Source organism: Canis lupus, chromosome 5, assembly GCF_048164855.1.
Source record: "Canis lupus baileyi chromosome 5, mCanLup2.hap1, whole genome shotgun sequence".
NCBI classification, from domain to species: Eukaryota; Metazoa; Chordata; class Mammalia; order Carnivora; family Canidae; genus Canis; species Canis lupus.
The window spans coordinates 50409451-50436791 of NC_132842.1; the positions used below are offsets into that span (position 1 = coordinate 50409451).

At 35.8% G+C, this 27341-nt stretch overlaps 1 long non-coding RNA gene and 1 pseudogene across 1 annotated transcript in view; one reads left to right on the forward strand and one right to left on the reverse strand.

Moving 5' to 3' along the window:
- Positions 1-212: 212 nt before the first annotated feature.
- LOC140634477 (large ribosomal subunit protein eL19-like) lies at positions 213-1230 on the forward strand (annotated as a pseudogene).
- Positions 1231-11922: 10692 nt separating this feature from the next.
- LOC140632979 (uncharacterized) overlaps positions 11923-27341 on the reverse strand; it is a 70586-nt gene continuing 55167 nt past the window's right edge. The window contains exon 3 of the long non-coding RNA XR_012030616.1: positions 11923-12298. This is a non-coding gene — a long non-coding RNA (uncharacterized lncRNA). The remainder of the gene's footprint in view (positions 12299-27341) is intronic.

A 27341-nucleotide genomic window follows, 5' to 3' on the forward strand; every position in this document is an offset into this window, starting at 1 on the left:
AAATGTGGTCACTTAATCCACCCAGGCATATCATTTCTGCAGTTGTGGCAGCCCTGTGACCCTATTTCATCTCCACAACACTTAAATTGCTCAATGATATCAAGACGACTATGTCTCCATAATTCTCTTTTTAGTTGATTCAGGATCATTAAAAGTTCACATTTTCTGGTGTTCATTTTCAAATGCTCAGTTCAGATCTAAACATAAACGAGATGACCAACGTAATTACTGATAATAGTCCATGGTTAAAAAACCAATCAAGAGGGGTGAAGGAAGAAACACACCTAGAGTATGAAGTTGTGATTATCTTTCTATGTTGTTTAAGAAAATCTACTTTTCTTTCGGCGCTGCGGCTGCAGCCATGAGTATGCTCAGGCCTCAGAAGAGCCTTGCCTGGGAACCCTGGGTGGCGCAGCGGTTTAGCACCTGCCTTTGGCCCAGGGCGCGATCCTGGAGACCCGGGATCGAATCCCACGTCGGGCTCCCGGTGCATGGAGCCTGCTTCTCCCTCTGCCTGTGTCTCTGCCTCTCTCTCTCTCTCTCTGATGACTATCATAAATAAATTAAAAAAAAAAAAAAAAAAAAAAAGAGGCTTGCCTCCAGTGTCCTCCGCTGTGGCAAAAAGAAGGTCTGGTTGGACCCCAATGAGACCTGAAATCTCCAATGCAAACTCCCGTCAGCAGATACGAAAACTGATCAAAGATGGGCTGATAATCCAGAAGCCTGTGACTGTCCAGTGACTGTCCATTCCCGAGTTCAGTGCCGGAAAAACACTCTGGCCTGCCGGAAGGGCAGGCATATGGGCATTGGTAAGAGAAAAGGTACTGCCAATGCTCGAATGCCTGAGAAGGTAACGTGGATGAGGAGGATGAGAATTCTGCGCAGGCTGCTCAGAAGATACCGTGAATCTAAGAAGATTGACCGCCACATGTATCATAGCCTGTACCTGAAAGTGAAGGGACATGTTCAAGAACAAGCAGATTCTCATGGAACACATCCACAAGCTGAAGGTTCGCAAGAAGCTTCTGGCTGACCAGGCTGAGGCCCGCAGATCTAAGGCCAAGGAAGCCAGCAAGCACCGTGAAGAGCGGCTCCAGGCCAAGAAGGAGGAAATCATCAAGACTCTGTCCAAGGAGGAAGAGACCAAGAAATAAAACTCCCTCTCTCTTGTCTGTACATAGTAGCCTCATCATGAATCAGATCAGTTATTCAATAAAACAAACCTTTATCTGCCAAAAAAAAAAAAAATCTACTTTTGTCATGTGTAGCTTATCTTGAAAGAAAATGAAAATGAACAATTAAAATGCATTCCCTAGATGACAAGGTACTTGTGTGTTAAGTTATATGATTTTAATAGACTGGTTAAAAATTCAAGGAGTAATGTGGAATTTACAGATTATATAACTTTATACACACACACACACAGGAAAAATCCTGATGTGGCCATTACAATATTAACTTTTTCTTGCCTTGTATATTTGCCTTTGCTATGTTAACATGTACTCACACATGCACATAGCCATATATTTTTTTTAATCCAGGAAAAGTCTTCTTCATTTTTAAAATGTTAACATTGAAAAACTTATGCTTGTTTTAGATATATACTTTCACAATTGATACACTTCTCAGTGCTCATCAAGATAATTGTATTCTTAATTCTTTTTATCTACTTCACTCAACCCCTACCCATTTCTCTGGCAACCATGAGTTTGTTTTCTCTCTCTTTCTCTCTCTCTCTCTCTCTATTTTTTTTTCTTTATTTGCTTTTCTGGTTCTCAAGATCCACAAGAAGAGTGTAATCATATAGCATTTTTCTTTGCCAGACTCATCTCAGTTGGCATTATATGGTCTCAGTCCATCCATATTACTGCAAATGGCAAGATGTCTTTCTTTCTATTGAAAGATTGTCTTTCTTTCAATATTAGCCATCATGCAATATGGCTAATATTGCATTTTATACATAGATACACAAACTGTATCTTCTGAGTTATTTTCCTAATGAAAACAAAAACACTCAGAAAAGCTCTATGTACCCTTATGCTTATTGCAGCATTATTTACAATCGCCAGGATACAGAAGCAACTCAATGTCCATTCATATAGGAATGGGTCTGATATCATCTTTATTGTTAATATTCTATTTACATTCAAGTCTGTAAGACCAACAATTGTACAACTGAGTAAATAATATCAAAATTGTAAGGGTAAAAAGCAATTCATTTCCTGCTCAGGTGGAAAGTAAGAGCAGAATATCTGCAGGTGCAGGACGAGTTCCTTGGTAGAGACAAACAAGGACGCTAGAGTCTTGTAGGTGGTTGTGATTCCCTGGGCCAGACATGTCTATGTCTCCTGGCACTTGATATGGGTCAGTAAATGTCTCCACTTATAACCCAAATCTACTGCTTTTTCATGTACTTCCACTCCATTTCATATCAGCCCTCTGCACTTAACTTTAGCTAAATCCCAAAGCATGCATGAAAATACCTAATGACCTACGAGTTCACGAGCAAAACAGCACAGAGCATATGTGAAATGCTGATTACACTCAGCTACAAGCACCCCAAGGGGAAAAGCACCGAAATCTTAGTGAACGTTATCAAGTCAGACTCTAATTTATACCTGACACATGGCCTTAGACAAGTACAGCCTAATACCACAATCATCACTTGTTCACCATTTTTTACTAAAAAAGTACAAACTGCTGGTACGATTATGTCATTCTATTGCATGTTTATTTTAGCCAGCTACTACCCTGGTGAGGTCTGTAATATATTTTCACTTTTACCTTCATGTAGGATGAAACTAAAATATTGAAAGGTGGAACAAACAAAAGAAACCTTCCCACGGTTATAGAGCTATAGAGCATTTATGTAGCACACTTGCAGTGCAAACTTGCACATGCCTGTTAATTAAGGCAGTGCCCTTCACCCTTCTACTAACTCAGTTGTCCCAGCTCTACAGTGGAAGTATCAAGAGAAACAACATCACTAGGTATGGGACACAGAAGGAGAGCTGCATCAAAAGGACTGTAAAATATTAATTGCTCAATAAATAGCCATGGGCTTATTATTCATCCTATGTCCTTGTTATTTTAGGGTAATAAATTTTGAGCCCAATTACTTGGTCAAGGTTTACATATATCCTTTTATTGTAATGACATAGGGGTCAGGAGAAAAAACCTAGGGCCAAGGAAGCAGTAGATGGGGTGATGTGGATAACTATAAACAGGGTTACAACATTTTATAGGCCCATCAAAATTGTTGACAGACTAATGATTTTTGAAACCTATCTACAAAGCCACCCTAAAGCCTGCCTGGGCTGCTCTAATGACTGTTTTTCTGAAATGTGAACATGAGGTCACATATTAGAGTGAGTTAAGGGCAAATATAAATGAATGTATTAAGGAGCCACAAACATGGCTCTCTAATTACACATTGATATTTTGATCAGAAGCCAAACAAAACAACCAGTGAGACCCAACATCATGAAAATATTTTTCTCCCTTTGAGGATTTAATCATCTTTATTTTTTTCACAGATAATTTTCTCCTTGACCTCCAGTAGTAAAGTCAGTTTTGCATACTGCCTATTTCTAGAATATGTATTTCTAGTTGTTGTTTTGTAATTACATATCAGATGCCAATGAAGTAGTTAGAAGCACTTAAAAGACACCTTTGAAAAATTTATGTAAAAAAATAAACACTTAATGTGTAATTGTCTCTCTTTGTGCAAGTCACATGGCTTTAAAGAGTGCTTTGTCCCTTGTCTCTCTATATAGATGTTTCCAACAAATGCACTTTTTCTGTTGCCTAAGAGTTAGTGACTGCTTCCAACTTCTCTCACACCCTGCACTCCCTTCAAAGAATAAAACCATGTCTGCAAAGTCAAAACACAAGAATAATTTAAATATCAATGATAATGTTTTGTACATGTAAGCACTCTGCAGGTTTCATTAGAAAAGCTGCAAATAGTTTTCTTTTTATATTGATACATATGTTATATTTTTATATATTGCATATTTCATTATACTAATAATTATTTCACATTTTCTTTATATTGTATATAATTATAGAGTATCTATAGTATGCATAGAGTATGACAGGAATACTCTTGAGGACAGAACTATGTATTACAAACCTTTGTATTCCTAATTACTTATAGTTTATTCCATTCAGTACCACTATGCTTTGCTTCTGTTGGTCTGTTGGGTCTCTCCAGAATTCATGTTGAAGCCCTAACCCTAAAGCAACCGTATCTGAAGATAGGGCTTCTAGGAAGTAATTAAGATTAAGTCAAGTCTTTAAGGGTAGGGTTCAAATTTAATAGGATTAGTAGCCTTATAGGAAAAGAGAATTCTCTTTTTCTCTGTATATGCCTGCCTACTGAGGAAAGGCCATGTGATCACACAGTGAGACGGTCGTCATTGACAAGTCAGGAAGAGGGCTCTCTCCAGAATCCAACAGGCTGGACTTCCAGCCTTCATCACTGTGAGAAGTAAATGTCTGTTCACCAGTGCATGGTATTTTCTAATAGTGGCCCAAGCAGAGTAATATACTCACCATATATTAATGGTATTCTGAGAACAAACAACTCTGGGCCAAAGTTTCTCATTTAAAAGAAAGATTAATATTACCTTCTATTTACCTCTTATTTCATACTTCCAACTTCCCAAAGATAGCTCTCTTCCAAGGAGTCCTGAGTATATCAATTTCAATTTGCCCCAAACCATTTTTTTCTCAGATACTACAAAAAAAACAAACAAACAAACAAAAAAACAAAAACCAACCATTCTTCCTTTATCTACCTTAATTAATATAAAATCTTCAATTTTTATCTTCATCTCCAATTGTTTGAAAAGACTGGTTAATTGAAACAGGTTACACCCATACCTTTCTGCCTGATTAATATGCTTTTGATCAAACCCTTATTATCTTTATCTTGTCCTGTCACGGAAAACCTCTTAACTTGCTTTTCCTTTTCTGGCTCTGTGGTTTCACTTTCAGATCTGTACCATACTTCTGCACTTTCTATAATTCCTAAAACTCAGATCCAGGGTTAAAAATAACAACATCAGTCAGCAATCTAAGTGATTCCTAACTTTTCAAACCTCAGAAGACAGGCACAAAAATGAAACACCCTTAATGTGTTGAAACTTAAGATGGTCAAACAGCTTATTTCCAGAATCCAAGGGGTGGGGAGGAGGGGGGAGTCACTTAAATAGAAAATTAAAGAAGTTGCAACAGCTTGTAGTTCTTGGGGGAAAAAAAAAAAAAAAAGGTGGAAAGACACATTCTCCTTCTTCTATTATCTACCACCGAATCAGAGTCTTGGGTTCTGTGCTAAGCAGAAAAACTATTCTTGGAATTGGGCTCACGTAACAGAGAACTTCATCTTATCTGTCCCAGAGAGACTATACTTAATGTAGGAATTAAAAGATCAAATTGGATTGACCCTCATTGCCCTTATCTTCCAACAAGTCTTGGATTCAGGTCAATAGCATTTGGCAGGAGCTGAAAGAGCGCCCATCCATTCAATTACCCAGCACTGTAATGCACAAAATTAAACTGTTCCATTTCATGGGCTACTTAGAATTTATTTTCCCAAATGGCAGAAGAGATCCACTTTTCTACTCTCTTGAAGAGATGTAATTTACGCCCTACTTCCATGTTAAATTAGTTAAGCAGACAGTTCTATTGGTGGGAATTTCTTCCCTTTCCTTTGTAGTAAATGTTGGTGTTACAAACTGCTCCAGTAGAAGACCTTTCACATTTGAGAGGAATTCTTTTCAGATATATTATTATGATACATGAGTAAAATGTGTGTCAAATTTTTTCTTCCCTTCCACTCTCCGAAGAAATAATTATCCAGAGGAGATTGAAATGTCACGCAAAGTTTTAGGGTAAGCAGAACGAGTGAAATAACACAGGTATTGGATTTAAACGTATTTGAAATGCAAATGTGGAATAAGGAAAACGGGAGAAACTAGACTTGACATGAGAGATAGAAACTACAAAGACCTCGGTAGGTGGGCAAGTATTTATTCATTCAAGGAGCCTTATATGTATTCATTTGTGGATTAATTTAGCATCTGCTCATTGTGTTGGAAGTGGAGATTAAAAAACTTAATCAGAAAGAAACCCTAGTGTTAGGAATTTGAAGGGTAATAAGATATATATATATATATTTACATTTACCCAGAATAGAAGTTAAGTGCTGTAGTAGAAACAAATCAGATGTGTAGGAACTCAAATGGAGTTATGGCTCTTTATTACACAGTAATAAGTACAGTACAGTAATTTCAAACCATCTTTGATAATTTTGTCTTAACGAACTTTTCTGAAGGTAAACAAAATACTTTTAAATTCTCCAGGAACATAAAATAAACCTTTATCAAGTCCATTCTGTCTGTTGCTTGAATATTACTTTCCATGCAACATAAAACTATCACAAATAATGCTGTTCACCAACATGGCTGACTCTATCAGTTAAAGTGTTACTCCCTGAAATAGTGTACTGACTCAGCGTTATACTACATATCTTACTTTATTTTCCCATTCAATTCATCTGCTCTTTTGTACCTTTAACATCCACACTGGGAAGTTGGCAAAGGCTTATACAAAGGTGTTGAAAACATGAGACACACCTAATTCTGGGAAATGAACAAGGGGTAGTGGAAGGGGAAGTAGGCGGGGAGCTGGGGTGATTGGGTGATGGGCAATGAAGGGGGCACTTGGAGGGATGAGCACTAGGTGTTATGCTATATGTTGGAAAATTGAACTACAATACAATACAAAAAATATTAAAAAATATAAATAAAGGTGTTGGGAGGCAGCCCATTAGTTTTAGGGTTCTTTTGAGAGCTGGTAGTCTGAATGTTGTTCATCTCCTGGCTTGAAAACTACATCGTTGCTAACATCCTCATTCACATCAAATAGCCCAGTTAATTTAAGTAAGAGAGATATTGGCTGTGGAACTAAGTCACATATATATTATATAGATACTGAGTCTTATTACTGTTTCAGGCTTCTATTTTTATTTCCAAATATGTGTTGGCTTGTGATGGTCCGACAATACGGCAAGCCAAGTTGACATTTTCCACATATTTAATTCTTTCAAAGTAAAATTTCTATTTGATAAAAGGACTATCTTTCTAATACTCCATCGTGTGCTTTAATATCTTGTAATTTGAGTCTCGCAAGCCAATCGTGTTTTCTACTGTCACCGTGGCAAACGTTGGCAGCTACAGTCCAAGGCATAGTTTATGCAGGGGGAAGTAATTGCCTATTGGTGGGATGCTGGAAAGGTTCTAACAGTACAAAGAGACATCAACTTAATTGCTCAAATATTTCCTAATCAATAAGTAATAAGTCTGAACTACTGGAATCCTCATCATTCAGCAAGGCAGATCCATATATAAAGAAATAAAGCAAAAAAAGGAGGTATTAAGGAAAATGTAGACAAAGTTGGTATACAACTAAAATCTTTATCTCAATTGCTAATGCCTGATCATAATATAGTCTATTCAGTAGTATGGACAGAAATTGTCCTCTTAATTGACTCCTCACTTTATTATGTCCAGAAACTTAACCTTAGCAAAAAAGTTTAAAATTATAAATTTTATCTGTAAGATGAAGAGCTAATATTATTTACTGAACTATATACAAGGAGCTATGCATATGTGACTATTTAAATTCTTTTTAAAATTTTTCCTTTAAATTCAATTTAGTTAACATATACTGTAGTATTAGTTTCAGGAGTAAAAATTAGTGATTTAGCCATTGCATTTCACACCCAGTACTCATTACATCAAGTGCCCTCCTTAACGCCCATCACTCAATTACCCCATCTCCCCACCCCATATCCCCTCCAGCAACCTACAGTTGGTTCTCTATTGTTAAGAATCTGTTATGGTTTGTCTCTCTCCCTCTGTTTTCACCTTATTTTTATTTCCCTTCCTCTAAGTTCATTTGTTTTTTTTTTAATTCTACCTATGAGTGAAATCATATGGTATTTATCTTTCTCTGACTTATTCTACTTTGCATAATACCCACTTAGTTCCATCCACATCATTGCACATGGCACGATTTCATTCTTTTTTGATGGCTGATATTCCATTGTATATGGAGGTTAAAGAGCATCCTATTAAAAATGAATGGGTCAACCAGGGAATTAAAGAAGAATTTAAAAGAATACATGAAAATGAAAACATGACATTCCAACACCACTAGGATGCAGCACGAGTGATCTTAAGAGAAATGTACATAGCAATTCAGGTCTTCCTCAAGAAACAAGTTAAGGCTCAGATACACAACCTAACCTTATGTCTAAAGGAATTGGAAAAAGGAAACTAGCCCTTTATCTGATATGTCATTTGCAAATATCTTCTCCCATTCTGTAGGTTGTCTTTTAGTTTTGTTGACTGTATCCTTTGCTGTGCAAAAGCTTCTTATCTTGATGAAGTCCCAATAGTTCATTTTTGCTTTTGTTTCTTTTGCTTTTGTTTCTTTGACGTATCTTGCAAGAAGTTACTGTGGCCGAGTTCAAAAAGGGTGTTGCCTGTGTTCTCCTCTAGGATTTTGATGGAATCTTGTCTCACATTTAGATCTTTCATCCATTTTGAGTTTATCTTTGTGTATGGTGAAAGAGAGTGGTCTAGTTTCATTCTTCTGCATGTGGATGTCCAATTTTCCCAGCACCATTTATTGAAGAGGCTGTCTTTCTTCCAATGGATAGTCTTTCCTCCTTTATCGAATATTAGTTGACCATAAAGCTGAGGGTCCACTTCTGGGTTCTCTATTCTGTTCCATTGATCCATGTGTCTGTTTTTGTGCCAGTACCACACTGTCTTGATGACCACAGCTTTGTAGTACAACCTGAAATCTGGCATTGTGATGCCCCCAGATATGGTTTTCTTTTTTAAAATTCCCCTGGCTATTCGGGGTCTTTTCTGATTCCACACAAATCTTAAAGTAATTTGTTCTAACTCTCTGAAGAAAGTCCATGGTATTTTGATAGGGATTGCATTAAACGTGTAAATTGCCCTGGGTAACATTGACATTTTCACAATATTAATTCTGCCAATCCACGAGCATGGAATATTTTTCCATCTCTTTGTATCTTCCTCAATTTCTTTCAGAAGTGTTCTATAGTTTTTAGGTTATAGATCCTTTACCTCTTTGGTTAGGTTTATTCCTAGGTATCTTATGCTTTTGGGTGCAATTGTAAATGGAATTGACTCCTTAATTTCTCTTTCTTCAGTCTCATTGTTAGTGTATAGAAATGCTACTGATTTCTGGGCATTGATTTTGTATCCTGCCAAGCTACCGAATTGCTGTATGAGTTCTAGCAATCTTGGGGTGGAGGCTTTTGGGTTTTCTATGTAGAGTATCATGTCATCGGCGAAGAGGAAGAGTTTGACTTCTTCTTTGCCAATTTGAATGCCTGTAATGTCTTTTTGTTGTCTGACTGCTGAGGCTAGGACTTCCAGTACTATGTTGAATAGTAGTGGTGAGAGTGGACATCCCTGTCTTGTTCCTGATCTTAGGGGAAAGGCTCCCAGTGCTTCCCCATTGAGAATGATATTTGCTGTGGGCTTTTTGTAGATGGCTTTTAAGATGCCGAGGAATGTTCCCTCTATCCCTACACTCTGAAGAGTTTTGATCAGGAATGGATGCTGTATTTTGTCAACTCTAGTGAGATAATTTTTCTTGCTTAAGAAGTAATTAGAAAAATCCATTTGGTTCTTTTTGTAGGTTCAAGTTTTCTATTGAATTAATCCAATTCATCAAATCTCTTAAACAGTTTTGCTATTGAAATTAAAATCTGAATCTGATACCTCTAATAATCCAAATCTCCAATGAGTCTTCCTCTTGTCTTTTTTTTTTTTCTTGATATTTGGCTCTTTCTCATCTTATTACATTTCTGATTTTTTGTTAAATGAAAACCAGATCTTTTATTTTAAAAAAGCATTAGAGAAAATTTGAAGCTTTAGATAATGTTACACTCTCCAAAGAACATTTATATTTTTGTATAAAGGTTTTTAAGGAAGGAGAAAATCACTTTAATCCAAGTATTCAAACCCAGATTTAATTTTTATGTGAGCTTGTATATACCAATATGCATTTGTTGCTGTACACAGTCCTCTGGAAATCCCAAATGAAAGATCTCTGTTTAGAGAGCTTTTCCTTCTTGATTCAGCTTTTGTTTGCACAGTCCTGTGTGATTATTAAATGTTCTCTGAATTTCTAAACATCTCAGGAGCCATTTTAGAATCAGTCTTCTGTTAAAATTGGAATGTTAATTCCAACCGTTTGCATTTCCCTTCTGTCTGGCTTTCTAATTCCTTCAAAAGTTGTTGTGTATCTTTCATTCATCTTTTCTATTTCTTTTTGGTGGAAGGGTTGTCCTGATAAAAGCTAATCTATTATGGACAGAAATTGACATCTCATGTTCAGTAGTCAATCAGACAAAATCGGATTACAGCATAGCTCACTTTTTTTTTGTCAGCATAATACTATATACCACTCTTGTTTTCCATGCACAAAGTTCTAATTATTCTACTGTTCTTTAGAAATTATTTTTGTTTCAGGTACTCATTCTTTTTAAATCAATAACAGATCCTTTTATGGATAACATTTCAGGGTCCTAGTGACTTTCAAGATTGATCTAAGGTACAAATACATTTAATATATATCCTCAATAGAATGCATGGGCTATTCACTTTTTTCTTAGAATATAAAACAAATTTATGAGAAAAAAATTTTAGCAGAGGTATGGTGAGGTTTTTTTTTTTGATGGTATCAAAATGTATTTCAAAATTGTTTTTTATTTGCTTTTGAAAAGATCTAAATAGTTTTTAAAATTGGAAAGACTAATCACATGTCAGATTCACACTCTAGTCTACCTTTCTTATCTTGCTGTTTTTCTACAGAAACTACTTACTCTCAGCAGAGTGATGAAGGTGTTTACTATTGTTGAAATGTACTTATATTTCCTATGTCCATGCTTTGGCTTATGCCATTACTTCTTCTTGGAGTATATCCATTTCTAACATCACTGGGAATCTTATACATTGGATAAGAATCTGCTTAAATGGCATTACTCCAAGACAGATGCTACCATCACTTAAGCCCACTTTGAAAGAAAGAAAACAGTCTAATCTATGACATATGCATACAATCTCGCCTAATATGCCTATGCCATTGGCATAAATTTTATAGAGTGATGTTTTGCCGCATAGTTACTCTGTATCTTTGTTACTTCATACATTACTGTAATCATCTTGATACAGGAATCTGACAGGAAATAATGCTTGAGTGCTTTCATATAGCAAATAGTCAAAGTAAAATCACAAGAGTTAGAGATAGTTAAAATCAGATGCTGCACATAGTGGGATTACATTGATTATTTCTATTTTTTTTACATCTAATAGAACTTAACAGGATTTTAAAAATTCTTTGCAAAGATGAAAGAAATAATTGTATGGCGTAAAGTATCTCAAACTACTTTAGGCACAGAAATACAAATAGCAGGAATGTGGAGCATTTTAGGAACTCTTGTATTCTCAGCATTTTAATGAAAATACTGTGATATTAACTCTCACTAGAATTTTGTTCATAATTTTAAAAGCCCTCTTCCCTTTGAGGGGGTGTTTTCATTAGTATTTTTCAATTTTCCCCCTCTTAGATCAATTGGCTGAAAAGCTGGAAAGTGAAAACTTCACTGGAGATGCCTCAGCCTTAACAATATTCCACTGGAAGAACATGTCTGAGGCCACAAAATCTGTTTGACATTTGACAAGAATAATAATTTAAAACCTCAAACTGTTATTTCTGAAAATTTACACTGTGCCCGAGAGGATAGAAATAACCAAATCTCTACAACATTTTGGCTTCACAATTGTTTATTTTTTAATGACAGCCTGTTCCTATTTTTAATAGTACTTATTTTTGTAAACAGAATGATGAGGCCTACCAAGGAAGGACATATGCCAAATGCAAAAGATCGGTCCTCAGAACACTGGAAGGCAGCATGTTGTGCCCATCATTGTTTATTGACATAACGGGTGGCAGAGTCTTGCTAAATGTCACAGATCCCATTTTCTTTTTTCCAAGGTTCCCCACCTGTCAATACTCAGGGAGTCAGCATGATATTTGTTTAAACAGTCTGTGTTCTTTCTACAACTTGTAGTGGAACCAGTCATAGAAATTCAGCAGTCAGATTTTAGCTGACAGTTTTCACGCTGAAACATGGTGCAGAAGGAAACCCAGCTTGCTCTTCCCCAGGTGCATTTTCTCTGTCCTGCCAAAAGGAGCATAAAATAATATATAATTGTCAGTTAGGGAAGCAAATAGAACTCAGAGATACCCAAGGGGAAGAAAATGTTTGCTGTGCAAGTAAGGCTATTTTTATAGTTACATTTTTAGCTATCAACGTTCTTTAATGAAGGAAAGGAGAGCAGCCTGGGAATCATTGGAATACCAAAGTGCAGGTATACCCACTGCATAAATAATACAGTGGTTTATTAAAAACTCAGACCCTATCATAGAAGTAGTTTTAGGTAAGCTAGCGAAGCAATCTCCTCCTGTAGGTAATATGAAAATCTTGAAAATTCTTTTATCAGGTAATTAAGCCCTGCATGTTGATAATAATGGTCAAAATATTTGATGTCTTCTACACATAGATAAGAATGATGTCGTCTTTCTCTCTTCATAGTCTGTGTTTTTTTTCCATATAAAATCCATAATTTCATTTACAAATATGGTATATCTATGAATGGTAGCTTTGAAATAAAATGTAACTTATTTCCTCCTCTTTCCTAGAATTGAATTCACAGTAATAGCTTGTCATTTCAGTTAATAGAAGGCATCTATTTAAAGTGTACGATTTAATGAGTTTTGAGAATTGGGTAAGTGCTGAAGCTATGGTCACAATTAGGACAAAAAAAAAAATATGTGTCATCTCAAATAGTGTCTCAGCCTATTCTCTATTTTGCCCCAGGCAACCAGTCATCTGTTTTATGTCTATAGATTAACTTGTATACTCTGGAATTTTGTATAAAATGGTTAGTATAGTATTTTCTGTGGCTTCTTTTAAACTAGTATACATTCTTTGAGATTCATCCTTTACTTATGTGTATCAGTCATTGCTTGCTTTTGATTGCTGATTATCATTCCATCATATTTTTGTTTTAGCCACTCACCTGCTAATAGATGTTTAAATAATTTCTAATTTTTTGTTACTGTAAATAAGACTGGTAAGAATATCTGTGCATGGGTTTCTATGTGTGTACACACACATACTATTATACCCCTTGAATAATATACACGTGTAGAAGGCCTGAGTTAGATACCAAGTGTATGTTTTTTACAAAATTGCCAAATGGCTTTCCAAAAGGGTTGTGCCATTTCATATTTCTTCCAGGAATGTATAAGAATTCAGCTTCTCCACATCTTGACCAGAATTTAGTAGCATGAATGCTTTTTTAAATTTATCTACCCTAGGAAGTAGTGTTCTTATATATTTAATATGCATTTCCCTAATGACTAATGACAATGTGCATCTTCTTAGCATTTATTTGCCATCTGTAGGTTTCCTTCTCTGAAATGCAGTTGAAATATTTTGCCCCTTTTTATTTGGGTTATTTGTCTTTTTATTAAGTGATAACAGTTCTTGATATATTCTGTAGACAAGCCCAGTTTCAGACATATGCATTGAGCTTGCCTTCTAGTCTGGTTATAAAACCAATTTTTTTCTAAACTGTCACTTAATTAAGGTTATCTTGCTTGAAAGAATGGAGTTTAAAGCTGTCTGGAAGCTCTGAAAATCATGGGCTCACATGGAAAGTGGCACATAATAGAGGTACACATTCGGATTTACTTTGATAAGGCCTTCCTTTCTCTTGTTGCCTAAGTTATTTCCTGTCAATATCTGACCTCTAAAGAGAGTTTATTATTTACTTCTGTTCCCAAAGCTGGTATGAAACTCTATTGTCCAGGCTAGTTTGCTTGTCATATTTCTTAAAGTATTCTTTCTGTTGTATTGTCTACCCATACCCATAACCTCTTACATCAAATACTCAAAGATTTTGGGGAAAAAAGTAGATAATGCTTCTTCTATTAAAACAATTTTAAATTAGTTTTGGAGGTAGACTTTAGTGAATCATCAGTTGCATATAACACCCAGTGCTCACATCACATGCCCTCCTTAATGCCCATCACCCATTTACCCCATCCTCCAAACCACCTCCCCTCCAGCAACCCTTAGTTTGTTTCCTAGAATTCAGTGTCTCCTACAGTTTGCCTCCCTCTCTGTTTTTGTCTTATTTTTCCTTCCCTTCCCTCTGTTCATCTTTTTGTTTCTTAAATCCTACGCATGAGTGAAGTCATATGGTATTTGTCTTTCTCTAACTGACTTATTTCACTTAGCATAATACCCTCTAGTTCCATCCACATTGTTGGAAATTCCAAGATTTCATTCTTTTTGGCAGTTGAATCATATATACAGTGTTTTTCCCATTTAGAAAACTATTTAGAAGACTATTTGAGCACCAGGGATTGCAATATTAAACTAGTGTGTTAAGGAAGACCGGACCAGTGTATACCACTTGCAAGGGGACTTTGCTATTTGGAACGAGACTCAGGATCTCTTCAAGATCATATCTCAGTCCAGGCTACTAGAGACTGTATCCATTCTTCTAACAGAGAAGGATTTCATATGGGTGGGTATGTCTTTACAGACTCGATTCCATGTTAAGGACCATCAATCCATAAAGAATGGGTCACTTGATAATCATTTTTTTTAATGTAAGAGGTATGGATTTCTCAAGAATGTGTTTCTAAGAATATACAATTTGGAGTCTCAATATTTACGGTGTGCATGTTTTGTGTGTGTGTCTGCCGTACTTTGCTATTGTGGCACACAGTGGAAGTTTGATAATGATTACAATGCCAGCCTGATCAGTTTTATAGAGCATCACTCTGCCCACCACACAAAACATTCACGTTTCTGAGAAGCTAATTGCCAATCTCAGCCTAAAATAGTTTTCATTGGGAGGGAACAGGCAGCAAGTGTATTAAATCCTTCCAAACATGTTTCAAATTTTTAAATGAAAACAACCACTTACAAATTTTTACTGTTGAGGGTGTAAAGAAATAAACCACAAATACTATGTTTGTTTCACATCATTTTCAAGCTAATGAGAATTCTATGTGATTAATAACATAATTTCCAAATTATGACATTTGACTAAGCTCCTAATGAAGGGTTTTAGGGGCTGAGAAAAATAAACAAAAATATAGATCTTATAATACTTGGTCATAAAAACTGATGAGACTCTCCTCTCTTGGTTATGCTTCTTATGAGTAATACCTCTTTTCTTTGATAAAGATCAATGTAATAACCCTGACTGGTAGTCATGTGCTTCACCATCTCTGTTTTTGATTTTTATCTTCACAAGTGAAAAAAGACAAGTTGTTTTCAGATAGCAGTGCTCCGCAAATGCCACAGTGTAGCTGAGTTCAGACATAAATAACAAATTCCTTTTCAGGTATTATTCCAACTAATACAGGTATTTCATATAACCATATTGCAATATATTCTAAAGCAGTAATATTTAAAGTGATTCAAAGCCACATAAACACTTCTCTGCTAACTTGTCTTTTTAGTGTCCAATTTTTTGAATGTCTCATATTATCTGTAGAGAACATATCTTGCAAAATCCTTGTTTTTTTTATATACTCCATCATTGTCTTCCATACTGAGGTTGGGCGGGGTGGGGGGGGGGGGCGGAGTCTGGAGTGGTCTATTCCCTGCCTTTTCCCTTCTAAAGCCCCACAGAGCAAACTGCAGACCCAGGGAGCTTCACTGGTAAGTCACACCAACATTAAATGAAGAAATAATTCCGATATGCAAAATTTGCCTAGACAATTGGAAAAGAAAGTAGCCTGCTAACAAAGGATATAAAAGAACGTTATGAGAGAGAAATATTACCAGTTTGTCTCAAGTGTGAAGATGGAGGCACATTCCTCAACAAAATAACAAACATGATCTAGCTGTATTAACTATATCATAACCAACTTGGTTTTATTCCAGGAAAGTAAAATTTGTATGTCTGTTTCATATTAGAAAATCAATTGGTGTGATTCACTACATTTGTAGAGTAAAGGAGAACATTATAGAATGGTAATAGACCAGGAAAAGCATTTCACTAAATTCAACATCATTCATTTAAAAAAAAAAAAAAAAAAAGACAAACCTCTTAGAAACCAGTATTAAACATTTAACTGTAATCACGATAATGAAATCCTCCCGCTTTGTGTTTGAAAACACCAGTTTGCTTCTGGGAGGATGCAATTTCTCCTTACAGAAGCTGGCTTCTCATAACTAATTGGGATAGGAAATAGATTGCAGATGTATGACATTAAAACATCTGAACTTTGGGCTGTTCTCACCTCTGCCCTCTTACACTGAGGAACAGGAGCAGCTAGTCAAAGCTTAGGGCATTGTTTCTCATACCTTCGCATCCTTTGGAATCACTGGAAGGACTGTCAAAAAGATGACTGTGTCCGACTCCCTGAATATCTGATCTAGGGCATCTAGATGGAGGCCTGGGAACTTTGATTTCTAACAAATTCCCAGGTGATACTGACGCTGCTTCTTGGGGTACCCAACTTTGAGAACAATGGGCCCAGAATAGTGAGTATGATATCTGGGTTGATGAGGCAAGGCAATGACCGTGGTTGTCATTCTTATTTGCCACCTCACAGAAGCTACATAGAGCTTTCAAATTCTAGTCTGGGTGACACTTTCAGTTTACCCCCTTTGTATTTACCCTACCTTTCTAGAAATCAGACCTTGAAGTAAAGGCTTACGTGGTATGACTTTATTGAGGAACAGTATCCCAAGAGAGATGGAAGAGTGATACAGGACAGGAAGGAGAGAAAACACATATAGTGTGTTATTAAGATTGATACCCAGGGCAACTGGCTACTTAATCCTATGGGGCTATTCTCAGTCTACTTTGGGGCTATCCTTGAAGGGGAAAAAAGAGAGAAAATTGACCTACCAGCTCCTGTATCCCACTGGGAGTGAATTTTTTTAAATGCATTGGTTTCACAAGTACACACTGAAATTTCTCAGTAAATTTCCTCACTGAAACCCTGAATGATAGATGAGGAGCACATTGTAGACCTTTAAGGCGAGACCCTAGGTTTATGTCCCCTGATTCCACTGGAATCACAAAACAGCTGAATAGTGAGACCCAGAGAATTCAAAGTGAATATAAGAAATAGACATCTTGTATACACTGCATAGATCTGTATTATAATTGGCTTCTCATTGTAGCTGGAAACTTTCATGTGATATGTGGCTTCCATTGTGTCAAAGCAAGATGCTCTTGCTTGCTTTTCATACAAGGAAGGAGGTACATTCTTCTTAGAGTGATGGCCAGATGCAATCTTTGAAAAAAAAAGTTTAAATCACCTGTATTCAATCCCATATTTCTCTCTTAGTATATCTCTTCTTGGTTTAAAGCAGAGTGACCTTTGGGACTTCTTGGGAACCATAATCAGGCTAGTGCATTCCCAGGCCTCACATAGTCTCTTCTAAAATTTCCTTCTACTTGTGTCTTTGGACATTTCCTAAGTATTTCACACTAATTATAACATTTATATCTCATTTACTCTATATCCTGATCATATGCAAAATCCAAGGAGTGGTTTTACAAAACTATTAAAACTGATCCCTTGTGTCCTTACCAGGCCATGGAGTCTAATGTCACTAGTAATTAACCCATATCAATAATTCTTACCACCCTACATTACATTTTACTCCCCAGCTCAGTACCACACCATCACGAGCCATTTCTATATATGTTATCCTAGCCCCTGAGTAAATAGTAGCTAAATCTTTATTGCTGTGCGGAATGGATAGGCTTCTAGCAAGTCTACCTCTGAGTAATTCTTCTTTTGAACTTTTGCAAGTAGGTCTGGATGAGCAGCTCCTGGCATAGCAGACACACTCTCCAGTTCCCAGTAAGTCATCTGCGGGTATCACTAGGCCACTTCACTGAGTTTTTCCAAATTGTGGGTTACCGTGTGCAATTCTGGGGGAAGCAGCTTTTTCGGTGCCTCCTGGGTCTCTTCGTTTAGCTTCTATAAATCATGGACCAGCCTGGCATCAATTGCCTCTCTCTCTTTCTCTCTCTCTTACTATGTCCATCATGAATGAATGAATGAATGAATGAATAAATAAATAAATAATCTCTTTTTAGTATATTCTTATATCTCCTCTTGTACTTTCTCATTTGTAAAGTTGGTTGCTGTGTTGATAATTGCATAGATATTAGTAACTATTATATCTTCACCATGAGTTATTTTGCTTTAGAAACATAAATTGTCCTTTTTGTAAGAACTAATGATTTTTGGAATGCTACTTTGTCTGGCACCTTACATATAACACAGAGCTAATTTTATGAAGTAAAATGAAAATATTTTTAATATATGTTACCATATTTATATTTTTTTGAAATGTATAACATATAATTTTATTTTATCAAATAATTTGTAGTGTTTTAATTCCTGTGTCTCTTTCTCTGTGTGAGATTTATTCTCTGATCCCTTCTTTATAATTCCTTTCTGGATTTAAGAGGTTTGCATTTTTAATTCCCTTAGTCAATCCTTTCCTTATTTAGCCTTTAGTTCTTTTGTCGGTCAATTGTTATAAGGGATGAGCTGTTTCCTATTTTTCTCGTGCCTTTTCCCTGCTCACATTTTTAAAAATGTGTCAATTTTACTCGACCAGAATGCACCGGGGCACATTTTAATCATAAATTATTCTACTCTTTTATTCCTTTTATTTTAACCTTAGATCCATGATTAAATGTAGGTAATGCTTTCTTTAAGTCCTGTTGCCAAAGTGACTGCAGTCATTTCTTGGTTAAATTAAACATAGAAACTTCAAGAAGGGCTTGTAAAAACAGTATTTCTTGAAAATTTTTTTGTATATTTTTTTATCTTTAATTCTTCTTAAAAAGTTTTTTTAGATTTCATTTTTAAGGACAGTTGATATGGATATAAAGGCATTAGCTCACAATTTATATCTTGGAGTATTTAGGTAATGTTCCAATGTTGCCTTGCTATATAAATTGTTTTGAGAAACACGATGTCAACTTAATTCTCTTGTCCTTGTAAGACATTCACAGAGCTGTTAAAAGCTCTGAGGGTTTTTTCTTTTTTTAAGATTTTATTTATTGATTCATGAGAGACACAGAGAGAGAGAGAAAGGCAGAGACACAGGCAGAGGGAGAAGAAGGCTCCATGCAGGAAGCTTGATGTGGGACTCGATCCCAGGATCCTGGGATCATACCCTGGGCCGAAGGCAGGTGCTAAACCACTGAGCCACCCAGGCACCCGTTTTTTATTTGTTTCTAAAGAATGTGCATATAGCATAAATCTGCCTAGGATGTGTCTTAAAGTTGAGAATTCCTGATCAAATTGTCTAGATATTTGATAGGCACTTAAAATATGCAGAGAAGTATTCTTTCATTTAACCAGAGTTTATCTAAGTTATAGTTTAGATACTTATTGTTTTAGTTTTCTTCTTCACAGACTTCCAGTATGTATATGTTGGATTTTGGAGGGGCCTATCTTTCATTTTGATCACTGTGTCTATGGTTGGTTTTACTTCTGTGTTTATCTCATTTTCATTCTTTTTCATCGTATTTTCAAGAGACATTGTAAAATTTTAATACGTTGGATACTGTAGAAATTCCTTCTTTTGGAGTGTTTTTTTCTTTAAATATTTTTCTAGTTTAATTAATGTTCATTATAATTCTTCCAACTTTTTGCTCCATTTTAGTTGTTAGTTTTTGAATTTCAAATTCCAGTTGTTTCCTCCTATGTTCCTAAATGTTATGTGCACATCAGATAAGATGGAAGAATTGTATGGTGAATGCTCAAATATGTACCACTTCGATCTAAAAAAAAAAAAGTTAATAAACTTTATCACATATTTATCCATCTATCCATCTTATTCATCTAGCATTGTATTTTATTTCTTTAATGCATGAAATGTCATTTAGTTTCCATTTTTTATTGATACCCATTTTTGTTTTGAGCTGTAAGTTCTTTGAGAGCAGTGACTCTGTTTAATTTATAGTTTTTAATCCATAAAATAGTCTTAGTAGCATCCTGGTGTAAGTTTAATGATTTAGAACTCATCGTAAGTGATGAATTTAGTGTTTATTTTGTAGAAATGTTAAGTAGCTCTTTAAATGCTAATAGGAAGCATGGCCTAGTGGAAAGCTTAATCTGTAGCATCAGAAAAACATGATATTAATTTTCTCTGCCTTTGTCCAAGTTCCTTGAATTTTCTATGCCTCAGTTTTCTCATGTATACCACCCTGTAGATTTGCTGTGAAAAATAGGATTTTATAAATAATAGCAGGGTTGTAGGATATCAGGTTGATATACTAAAGTCAACTACTTTCCTTTATCAACAATGAACTTGTGGACTTTGAAATTAAAAACACAGCACCATTTATATTAGCAAACCCTCCTCTCTCCCCCATGAAACACTTAGGCATAAATCTAACAAAAATATATACAAGTTTGATAGGACAAAAATTACACAACTCTGAAGACTGAAATCAAAGAACTAAGTAAGAAAATAAGATAGAGTCTACTTTGGTGGAAAGCATGACTCAATATTATCAAGATGTCACTTCTTCCCAACACGATCTATAGATAAAGTGGGGTCCTAATCAAAATCCCAGCAAGTTACTTTGTAGATATCCACAAACTTATTCTATAGTTTATGTGGAGAGGCAAAAGACTAGGAATAACCAACACAGTATTGAAAGGGAAGAACAAAGCTGGAAGACTGATACTATCCAATTTCAAGATAACTACATTAATCTCGTTAATGATTCACAAAAGAGAAAGAGAGCCGAGAAATAGATTCACTACAATCAGCCAATCTGTGACAAAGGATCAAAGGCAACATCATGGAGCAAATATATTCTGTTTAACAAGTGGTGTCTGAACAACTGGACATCAACATGTAAAAAAAAAATCTAAATAGAGACCTTATACTCTTCACAAAAATTAATTCAACATGGATCACTCAAAATGTAAAATATACTATAAAACCCTTAGAAGATAACACAGGAAGAAACCTACATGATGTTGGGTGTGGTGATGACTTTTTGATGTAACATCAAAGATACAATCCAAAGAAACAATTGAGAAGTTGGATTTCATTGACATTAAAAAGTTGGCTTTGTGAAAGATGACGTCAAGAGAATAAGGCCAAGACTGGGAAAAAATATGCGCAAAAGACACATCTCATAAAAGACTATTAACCAAAATATGCAAGTAACTAGTAAACCCTAACAATAAGAAAACAATTTGATTTAAAAATGGGCCAAAGGTCTTTAAAGACACCTTATCAAAGATCTACAGATGGCAAGGAAACACATAAAAAGATTCTCCACATACATATCATCAGAGAAGTACAAATGAAAACAACAAGAGGTGCCATCATGAACCTGTTAGAGTGGCCAAAATCTAAAAACATTGACAATACCAATTATGAGTATGTGGAACAACAGGACCTCTCATTCATGCTGGTGAGAATACAAAATGGTGCAACCACTCTGGATGACAGTGTGGTGATCTTAAAAAATCAAACATACTCCTACTATATATCAGCAAGTATGCTTCTGGGTATTTACCCAAAGGAGTTGAAAGTGTATGTCAACATAAAAACCAGCACATTGATGTTCATGCAGTTTTATTTATAATTGCTAAAATTTCAAAGAAACTAAGATGTCCTTTGAGAAGTAAATAGAAAAATAACCTGTGGTAGAGACAGTCTCGGGAGAAATGAAAGAAATGTTAATCAGCACTAAAAAGAAATGCGCTACCAGGCCATGAAGACATATAGAGGAAACTTAGGTGCATACTACTAAGTGGAAGATGCCAACCTGAAAAGGTTGCATACTGTATGATTTCAACTATAAGACAACCTGAAAAAGCAAAACCACGGAGACAGTAAAAAGATTCATGGTAAGAGGAGAGGGAGACACGAATAGGCGGAGCCAGAAGATACTTAGAAAAGTGAAACTGCTCTGTATGATACATGTAATTAATAGATTTGTTGAAACTCGTGAAATATATATCACCAAGGGTACCCTTATGTAAATTATGAACTGGGGGTGATTATGATGTGTCAATGCAGATTCACTGATAAACAAATGTTTATCCGCAAACTGATTCTGCAGTTTATGTAGAGAGGCAAAAGGCTAAGAATAACCAACTCACTATTGAAGGGGAAGAACAAAGCTGGAGGATTGATACTACTACCCTACTTCAAGATAAGTACAGTAATCAAGATGGTGATTCATGAAAGAGAAAGAGAGCCTGATGTGGGGGTTGAGATTAGGAGAGGATATGCATGTTGGGGGGGGGCAGGGGCACATGGGAATTCTCTGTACCTTGTCCTCAATTTGCCTATGAAACTAAAACTGCTCTAAAACATAAAGTCTTGGGGCACCTGGGGGCCTCAGTCAGTTAAGCATCTGCCTTCGGTTCAGGTCATAATTCTGAGGTCCTGGGATCGAGCCCCACATTGAGCTCATTGCTCAGTGGGGAGTCTGCTTCTCCTTCTGACCCTCCCCTAGCTGTCCTCTTTCTCTCTCTCTCACAAATAAATAAAATCTGTTTTTAAAAAAGTCTTTAAAAGTAAAAAAGAAATCTCCTGCTGCATTTAGGCTTTATGTGCTTTCCTTTTTCCAATTCCTTTTTTTTTTTTTTTTTTTGGTAGGAGAATACTCAGCAGTTTATTTATTTATTTTTTTATTGGTGTTCAATTTACCAACATACAGAATAACCCCCAGTGCCCGTCACCCAATCACTCCCACCCACCGCCCTCCTCCCCTTCTACCACCCCTAGTTCGTTTCCCAGAGTTAGCAGTCTTCACGTTATGTCTCCCTTTCTGAGATTTCCCACACATTTCTTCTCCCTTCCCTTATATTCCCTTTCACTATTATTTATATTCCCCACATGAATGAGAACATATAATGTTTGTCCTTCTCCGATTGACTTATTTCACTCAGCATAATACCCTCCAGTTCCATCCACGTTGAAGAAAATGGTGGGTATTAGTCATTTCTAATAGCTGAGTAATATTCCATTGTATACATAAACCACATCTTCTTTATCCATTCATCTTTCGATGGACACCGAGGCTCCTTCCACAGTTTGGCTATTGTGGCCATTGCTGCTATAAACATCAGGGTGCAGGTGTCCCGGCGTTTCATTGCATCAGTATCTTTGGGGTAAATCCCCAACAGTGCAATTGCTGGGTCGTAGGGCAGGTCTATTTTTAACTCTTTGGGGAACCTCCACACAGTTTTCCAGAGTGGCTGCACCAGTTCACATTCCCACCAACAGTGTAAGAGGGTTCCCTTTTCTCCACATCCTCTCCAACATTTGTGGTTTCCTACCTTGTTAATTTTCCCCATTCTCACTGGTGTGAGGTGGGATCTCATTGTGGTTTTGATTTGTATTTCCCTGATGGCAAGTGATGCAGAGCATTTTCTCATGTGCATGTTGGCCATGTCTATGTCTTCCTCTGTGAGATTTCTGTTCATGTCTTTTGCCCATTTCATGATTGTATTGTTTGTTTCTTTGGTGTTGAGTTTAAGAAGTTCTTTATAGATCTTGGAAACTAGCCCTTTATCTGATACGTCGTTTGCAAATATCTTCTCCCATTCTGTAGGTTGTCTTTTAGTTTTGTTGACTGTATCCTTTGCTGTGCAAAAGCTTCTTATCTTGATGAAGTCCCAATAGTTCGTTTTTGCTTTTGTTTCTTTTGCCTTCATGGATGTATCTTGCAAGAAGTTACCGTGGCTGAGTGCAAAAAGGGTGTTGACTGTGTTTTCCTCTAGGATTTTGATGGAATCTTGTCTCACATTTAGATCAATGCCCAGAAGTCAGTGGCATTTCTATACACTAACAATGAGACTGAAGAAAGAGAAATTAAGGAGTCAATCCCATTTACAATTGCACCCAAAAGCATAAGATACCTAGGAATAAACCTAACCAAAGAGGTAAAGGATCTATACCCTAAAATCTATAGAACACTTCTGAAAGAAATTGAGGAAGACACAAAGAGAAGGAAAAATATTCCATGCTCATGGATTGGCAGAATTAATATTGTGAAAATGTCAATGTTACCCAGGGCAATTTACACGTTTAATGCAATCCCTATCAAAATACCATGGACTTTCTTCAGAGAATTAGAACAAATTATTTTAAGATTTGTGTGGAATCAGAAAAGACCCCGAATAGCCAGGGGAATTTTAAAAAAGAAAACCATATCTGGGGGCATCACAATGCCAGATTTCAGGTTGTACTACAAAGCTGTGGTCATCAAGACAGTGTGGTACTGGCACAAAAAACAGACACATAGATCAATGGAACAGAATAGAGAACCCAGAAGTGGACCCTCAGCTTTATGGTCAACTAATATTCGATAAAGGAGGAAAGACTATCCATTGGAAGAAAGACAGTCTCTTCAATAAATGGTGCTGGGAAAATTGGACATCCACATGCAGAAGAATGAAACTAGACCACTCTCTTTCACCATACATAAAGATAAACTCAAAATGGATGAAAGATCTAAATGTGAGACAAGATTCCATCAAAATCTTAGAGGAGAACACAGGCAACACCCTTTTTGAACTCGGCCACAGTAACTTCTTGCAAGATACATCCACGAAGGCAAAAGAAACAAAAGCAAAAATGAACTATTGGGACTTCATCAACAAATCAGTGTATGAGTTTAATAGCAGCTAAAGACAAAGCTAGCGACTTGGAAGTTAGGTCGGAACAAAGTTGCATAAAGAGACAAGAACATCAACAAAGATCATAAGGGACAAAAGGTCTAGTGTAGAAGTCCACATGTAAGGTTTAATTGCAGCCCTGGAAGGAGATTACATAAAGGAAAGAAGTTAATAGTTGAGAAGGTGATAAATTTCTAATATACCCAACCACAGATTCAACAGGGACCATGAAGCCCAATCCAAAAGCAAGCAAACAAAGCCCCATTTATACACATCATCATGCAGTTACTAGAAACTAACACCAAGGAGAAAATCTTAAAATAGTACCAGAGGGAAATGATGTATTTTTTTTTCCAAAGTCCCACTCTAAGAATTGCAGCTGACTTCAGGGTGGGGGAGGGGAAGGGAGAGGGGAAGAAAGGAAAGAGAAGGGAAAGGGAAGGGAAAGGAAAGGGAAACGGGAAGGGGAAGGGGAGGGGAGGGGAAGGGGAAGGGGGAGGGAAGGGAAGGGGAGAGGAGGGAAGGGGAAGGGAAAAGAGGAGGAGAGGGGAAGGGAGGGGAGGGGAGGGGAGGGGAGGGGAGGAAAGGAAATACAAGTAACCCAGCCAGTTCTAAATAGAATGGTATTTAAATTGCTGAAAAAAAGTAACTGGCAACTTAGAATTCTATATGCAGCAAAATATCGTATCAAAGGAAGTTATAAAAATACTTAATAAAAATGTTTGTAAAAATAAGAATTTAACAGAAGACAGACACATGCAAAAATACTAGAAGGAGTTCTAAGAAACAAAGAAGGAATAAAATATAAAAGAAAGAGGACAAGTGAAGGAAAAGGAAGAGCCAAGAAGAGAATAGAGAACACAGACACACACACACTTATATGTATCAATTAGGTAGGTAAGAAAGATAAAGAAGGTAACAAAAAGATCAATGTATGGGTAAATTTGATTAAATGCTTATGATAAAAAAAGTAACATAACAAAGTGTTATAATATGACACAAGTTTGAAGTAATTAGAACAAAGAGCTCTAAGGTATTTGCTTTGGTATGGAAGTGGTATATTAAACACTAACAAATAATAAGCATTTATTTGCAATCTCTATTGTGCCAATAAACAAAAAATGAGTGACAAACAGATAATAACATAATTAAATATATTTAATTCTAAAGAAGTCAGAAAATTAAAGGAGTAGAGAAAAATAGGGAAATGGTAGATTTAAACAGAAAAATGGCAGAAACCACATGTGAACCAATTAAATACAATAATTAAAAGCAAACACCATGTTAGATTAAAATAAATTATATGTTATACATTAGAAAGATTTTAAATATAGGGATTCAGAAAGATTTAAAGTAAAAGGATGAGAGGAAATTATTCAAACACTATACAAAAAATATCTTATATTTCAAAAGACTTAAAATATACACGGGGGGAAATTAAGTTATCTGATTATGACAGAAATAAGCTTGAAAAGAATAACAAATACTTAGAACACTGCCAAATATTTGAAAATGAACCCATTTTAAAATAAAGAATAAAGAAGTAACAAGGAAACTTAATATTTTTCACTAAATGATAATGAAAATAAAATACATGGGGCACAGCTAGAGCTATGATTAGAAAGATATATTTAAAATGTCATAAGCACTGATTAGCTAAAAATTTAACATTTTCTAGGATAGATCACAGACTAGGCCACAAAACAATTATTAGCAAATGCAGGAAGGTTAAAATCATACCAAGGATCTTTTCTGAATATGTGGTATGAAACTAGAAGTCACCAAGAAGAAAGCTAGAAAGTTTACAAGTGTCTGGAAACTAAACAGCACACTCTTGAACAGCCCATTGATCAAAGATAAAAACATAAGGGAAATTGAAAAAACAAAATCTTTAAAGAAATGAACACTGAAACACAACACACTAAAACCTATGAGATAGTACAGAGACAAATGCATATATTAAGTAAATAAAAAGATCTCAAACAACCAACTTAAATTTATACTTCAAGGAACTAGAAAAGCAAGAACAACCTAAGTTCAAAGTTGTTAGAATAAAGAAGAGAACAAAGGTCAGAATGGAAATATATAAAGTAGTGAACAGGAAAACAGAAGGAAAAAAATCAATTTAACTAAAAGTTGATTTTTGAAAAGATAAAAAAGTGACAAATTTTTAGTGAGATAAAGAACAAAAAGAAAGAGGATTCAAGCAAATAAAATCACAGCTTAAAGGGAAGACACTACAATTGCTATTGCTATGATAGAAATACACAGGATCATAAGACTACTCTAAAGAACTACATGTCAACAAAAAATAACCTAGAAGAAATGGGTAAATTCTTAGAATCATATAACCTACCATGACTGAATGATAAGACACAGTAAATCTGAACAGACTAGCAAGTAACAATTCTGAATCATTATCAAAAATCTCCCAACACAGAAAAGCCTAAGAACAAGATGGTTTCACTTGTGAATTCTACCAAAAATTTAAAGAA